Here is a 6,266-nt window from a genome sequence, read left to right as displayed (position 1 = left end):
TTTCCGTTTTTGTGCTGGAGTCGCTAAAGCGCAAACACGCCCCGTTGCGTCCAAGCTTTGAAGGCGTTAATAACCTAAGTTCCTGATATTCAATCAAGAACCTAAAAAACACACGGCTATGTAACAGCGAACTGTACTATATTGTATAATTAATACGTACTGTACTTACGTTTGTATTTAAACGCTTTGAAACTGCATAAGTGATAAGTCTTATTACGATTGTTTTTTGGAAATCAAAATTAGTAGTTTTGGTAATACACATTTACTTTTTTGCCAGCTCAGAAAGCTTGCATAAATTTTATTAGCATATACAATGTAGTTTTGGAATTCGTTTTGCATGACTATTTATATCTTATCTAAAGTTTTAGTCATCAACGACTCGTAATGTTGTATAGAAGTATTAGCAAATGCAGATAGCATAATAGAAAAACGCCTAAAACCAGAGATATACACAATATTACAATGAACATGACACTTAATACATTGGAGAACCAACAATAAAGGCAGTCATCATTTACTCATCTACAACAATGATATAAACCCCACCTCCCACTCCGCCCAGGTGGTAGTTTTATTTCATTGTCTACAATCGGCTTAGAAACCTCCTGGAAATTTAGCCCATGAAAAAAGAGACATCAATTGACATGCCAGGAAACCATTAAAAGATATCAGATCTGTACCAGACACGACCAAGATAATTGGGGTTAGTCATCATTTCCAATCATCAAACTCTTATGACATACTTAAGACGAGTTCATTCATTTGGTAACCCTATGCAACATGAAGAACAAAACCTGATTGCCGAAACACTTTCTCACGCGTTAACAGAGACATCTATAAAAGATAACTCCTCGAAGATAAATAGCTCTTTTTCACACCTTTTCGAAGATTTGATGTTTTAGAGGTAACTGAAATAGCATAATCGGTGCAAACCGAGTCTGAGAAAGTGTTTATGCTTTTAAAAATAAAAAACAAATAGAATAGTGCAACAGTACTGTTGCTGAGGAGAAGCTTTTTAAGTTGGATTTTTATTTGGCTTGCGTAGTTTTTATCTTCATTAAGAATAATTTTAATCAGTATCTCATTAGAAATCAGCTTATTTATCAAAGTGTGAAGAGTGCTGGCTGACCAGCAGCTCGGCCAATTATCCTGCAGGCTGGTTGGCCTCAGTTCAATTGGGGGGCAAGGATAGGTGGGGGCGCCACCGGATCGAGAGGGAGACGACTCAACACCTCTGGACTTAGACGGGAAGTGAATGACATGGATACTGTGGAATAGAAAGCATGTAACCTTTAAGAGTATGAAGGACAACATCTCCTCTGTGCCCATTCAGGGATATTCCGATCTGAGCTATCCATATATAATGGGTACATATGCTGGTGAATACTGGATGGGGCAGTGTTGTTCCAAATGCAGGATGGAGCGGAAAGGGTGACTGCCTACTTTAGTAAGACCCTGGTACCTGCTGAGAGAAGTTATTGTGTCACCTGGAGGGAGTTCCAAACAGTAGTCAGAACCATCAGCCATGTCCAACCGTACTCATATGGTCACCAGTGACTGCGCAAAACCGACTATGCTTTGCTCCGTTGGATGTACAGGCTAAAAAGCTATCCAACCAAGTAGCTTGGTGGCTGGAGATTTTGATGGAATTCAGCTACACCCTTGAGCATCGAGCAGAGCTACGCCACAGCAATGCTGAGGGGCCAAGTGTTGTATATTCACTCACCACATGTTCACTCCCTCCTTGCAGGAAGAAGAATGCTCCCCTATACACCCTTATCCATATTTATTTTGCTGTTCCTTAGCTTTATCAATAAGCTGAGAAAGCTACGTAAGCCTGCAAGCCTGTGTGAAAGGTTTTGCCGTCCAAAGCTTATATTGCTTTCTTAGCCAAAGTTCTTGTAACACAGTCAGGCGCACAAGAGACACATGCATATACAACATGCCTTTATTTGAAGCCTGAACATAGGACTTGTAACTATGGGGGGTTCAACATAGGTTTCACCACAAATAATGTTGGAAGGCAACAAGCTTCATGTCTGACATGCATGTATACTATCCTCTGGTACACTAATAGAGCCTGCATCATCATGAGCTCACTAATGTAGTAAATAGGGGCCTAGCAGGTGTACATGAGCATGAGAGTAGCCTGTTATTCAGTTGTTAACTGATACTAAAATTAAAAGTGGTCTATCTGTATAGGTTGAGTCATCCTCTCCCATACTTACTCTCCATGTCATAATAACTCCTACCAGCCTAACCTGTCATCTTCAGTTGTAACCTGCAAGTCCAAAGTACATAACTGTTCCTGTCTTTACTTTCTCTCGTGCCTTGACTAGGCATCAGGGTCACCTTCTCTTACCGACATCATCGAATCATCTGAATCATAATGAGAGTGGATCATACACTCTTTTTCAGAACCTGGCTCATCTTTTAGCAGAGCCTTTTGCTCCTCGATTGCTTTAGCCCAAGAAGTCCCCCTGGACTACCTTGCCACCTGTTTTGGCATGGTTAGCCTCACGACTAGTACAGGTGTTGTCGAGATAGCATCCTCTGCACCTCCCTGTTCTGAGGTGTGGAGAGCCAAGTAGCCTTCCCCGCCGACAGACAGCTGGTTTTCTGTAGGTCATTGTGACTGAGCCTTAATAGCCTCTCGGCTAGAACAGGTTACTGACAAAGCAGTCCCTTCTGCACCGCCCTGATGTAAGGTGTAGGGAGCCAAGTAGGCCTTTTCTTCTACAGACAGCTGGATGTCTGTAGGTGACTTCACCTTAGCCTGGGGAGCAGGCAGTCTAGCGTCCTTCAGGACCTTGTCCTTTGGGGTAGCAAAGTTTGTCAAGGCAGCCTTGAACTCCTGCTCATTCTCTACCTCTACGGCCGCAGTAGCCATCTTGTATTCTTCCTCTATCCTGGACCTGCACTTAGCAAGGGCATGTATTTGCTGTAGGATAACGTCACGTGACATGAAACCAGACTGAACCTCAAAGGAAGCTGCTCACCTGATTCAGGAAAGGTTGCGGCTTACCTAGAGCTTTTTCTGCGTAGCTGGTGTTACAACCATGCACCTTTGTTTGTAGAACAGCTTTTTCTAAGCTGGTACCATCTTTCATTGATAAATTTCCTGGTCGACCTAGCTTCCCGTCCTTTCTATCTCCCGAACCTTTATCTTTTCTATCAGGCATATTTGTCAAGTTTTGCAACTTCCCATCATCTGAAAGATGCCAGCGTACACCAGCAGTAACAGGTCTAGGAGGTAACAATGTAACTGGCTTGAAACCTTTTTGTACACAATGCATTTAAAACTAGCTGCCTCAACTCGTTTATGCCCAAAATTTTGTTGCTCAATCCACTGCAGTCAAAACAGTTGATGGCACTTTTAACTGTAAGCTCAATCTGTCTGCTGTTTTTTTGTTACTGTTGAAACCTCAGCCCCCGTATCAAGCACAAAATCAACCTCCATATAATTTACCTTTAAAGTTCTGACTATCTTATCATCTAGCCATTTGGGACTACAGGAAAAAACCTCACACTCCTACTAAGATGACGGAAACATGTGTAGTCCTTGTCTCTTCTACCTGAACCTCTGTCCATATTCCTGTCACTTTCACTAACGCTACTCCTATCATAGTGGTACCTGTTAAGATCCTTTTTCTTAGCGTCTTCAGAACCATTCCTAGCACAGTCAATACTAGTATGGCCTTTCCTATTACAAGTAAAGCACCTAGCGGCCGGACAACTGCAAAGCCGGTGCTGCCGAGTACCACAGTTGTAACATTTATCACCTTCAGGTGAAAATTCACCCTTAGACCGAGTGCGCCAACTATCTCTATTAACACCAGAATAACTAAAAGATTGAATATAGTTTCAATGTAGGCTTCTACATCTATTTCTAGTAGACTCATGATGTGAAGTTCTACACCCAGACTTAGGGTACCTGTTCTCAGACCTATTATCATAATAGTCCTCACACTCCTTCCGAGAAGTGTATGAACTTCTGTACCTTCACTATAGTAACGACTAGTGCTTCTACTTTTATTGACTGTCTAGAAACCATGGCCGCTACTTCTGAAACCGCTGTAACACCAGCTTTAGCCTTAGCATCTTTTAGTACTGCTTCTGAATCACAAGCAAGTTGTCTAGCTCTGAGAGTGTCAGATAACCTTACCCAATCAAAATCCCTTTCTTTCATCAATTGCCTGCATAGCGTTGACTCTCTGAGACCATTAACAGCTATCGCAAGAGCAAAATCTTACCTGTTATCATCACCACTAAAGTTTAAATTCCTGCTGAGTCACTCAACCCTTAACATATAATCCCTTTCGTTTTCGTCACATGTTTGAGAACAAGTAATGAATTTCATAACCCTAACATATATTGTTTCCTCTCTTCCATAAATTCTATTTAGGTGTTCCATGGCGTGTTCATAAATAGAATCATGACTTTAAGCTAAATTCTACAGACTGGAAAGCCTCATGGCCATCCTTACTTATAGCACTGAATAGTGCAAGCAGTTTAATGCGATCGCTAAAATAATCCTGACCACCTTCAGCCTTACCTATTTGCAGAGTGGTAAGTTATACACATAAGTTAAATTCTGATAGCCAAGTCTAATAAGAATTAGCTGCATCTTTAGAGTTATTAATTAACCCGGGAAAGTCATTAAAGTTAAACCTGATTGCGGCCATCGTTAAAAATAAAGGCCGCTATCTCGATTACTGCACAAAAGTAATCACAACACTTACCCTCTCTCTTCCTGAAACGAATAAGTAAATAATCTTGTAGTACAATCACTGTATCACTTTTCCTTAGACCACTGTCTGTCGAATGTCCACGTGGCGATTTGAGCACTAAACACTGTGTCCCTTTTCGTTACACAATTCTCGAATGTCCACACGACAGTTCGAGCACTAAACTCTGACAACACTATCGCTATCCTCCGCAAACCAAGTTGGCCTATGATACCATGTTGTATATTCACTCACGACAATTTCACTCCTTCCTAGCAGGAAGAAGAATACTTCCCTATACACACTTCTCCCTATCTATTTAGCTGTTCCTTAGCTTTATCAATAAGCTGAGAAAGCTACATAATCATGCAAGCCTGTGTGAGAGGCTTAGCCTCCCAAAGCCTATCTGGCTTTTTTAGCCCAAGTTCCTGTAACATATTCAGGCTCACAAGAGACACCTGCATGTACAACACCAAGTCTGCAAACCTCTGTGAGAACTGCTGGTCATGAGAGCTTATCGAGCTGAAAGACGGCGAACCCACTCCGAAGGAGCTAGTAACGGAAGACTGGTCTTCGCTGTGCAGACTCGAGGGAAGCTCAAAGACTGTTAGGAGCTGCTTGGGCTTCCCGAGATTCCCTGTCATTTGGGCCTACTTGCTGCTTTGTGGTGAGTAAAGAAGTTGGCCTGGGGCTGGTCGGGGCCCCCAGCCCCAGGCCAACTCCCAGGCCTGGGGCGTTGGCCCCAACTAGCCCCTTCGCATGAGTCATGTGAAATCTTTCGACATGACTCATGCGAAGCTTCGGGGTGCTATAGGGAAGGACTGGCAAAGATATGAGCAACTGACCGGGACCAGTGGCAACCATGTACTGGGCACTCTCACATACTGAAGAGCTGATTTGGGAGCAGTTGAAACTAGGGAGCTGGGAACTTCGCAGAAAAGCTGGCAATCTCTTAGGATACAGCGGGATGGAGTGTTAGAAGCTCGGACATTTCTCCACTACCATCCCAAGTCATGCGCCGTCTGCCCGCTGACTTTCCGTGAAGCATTCATTTGACAAACGCACTCCTTGGCCTACTGAGGATAGGCAGGATGAGCAGTCACCTCTATATGACTTGAAACATACCAGGTCTGACAGCAACGGTGGAGAGACTGGTCAGGAGCACCAAGGTTTGGCAAGCTACAAAAGATTGTGGAACAAGAACAGTCGAGGGAAGGCAAGCGGTTGTACACTGGCCAGCCATGGCAAAAGGTAGCAGTAAACTTGGTCAAAAGTGCAACAAGTGCATCTTGAAACTGTCTGTGCACTGCCATTTGTACGCTAGTCTTTCTAGAAGCCACCACACCAGTATTTGCCAGAACCCAGGACGAACGGGCATTCTCCTACATTGATTCCCTAGAACAGATCCAAACAGACCAGGAAGCACAGTTTGAGAAACCTTTAATGGCAGAGCTGTGGCATGTCAAGTCACGCATCGCCCAATACCGCCCCTGGCAAATGGGCTAATGGAGAGCAATAACAGGAAGCTTGGTGATTTGC

This window comes from Watersipora subatra, chromosome 2 (genome assembly GCF_963576615.1).
Source record: "Watersipora subatra chromosome 2, tzWatSuba1.1, whole genome shotgun sequence".
In the NCBI taxonomy this organism is placed as follows: Eukaryota; Metazoa; Bryozoa; class Gymnolaemata; order Cheilostomatida; family Watersiporidae; genus Watersipora; species Watersipora subatra.
This window is presented reverse-complemented; position numbering follows the sequence as displayed.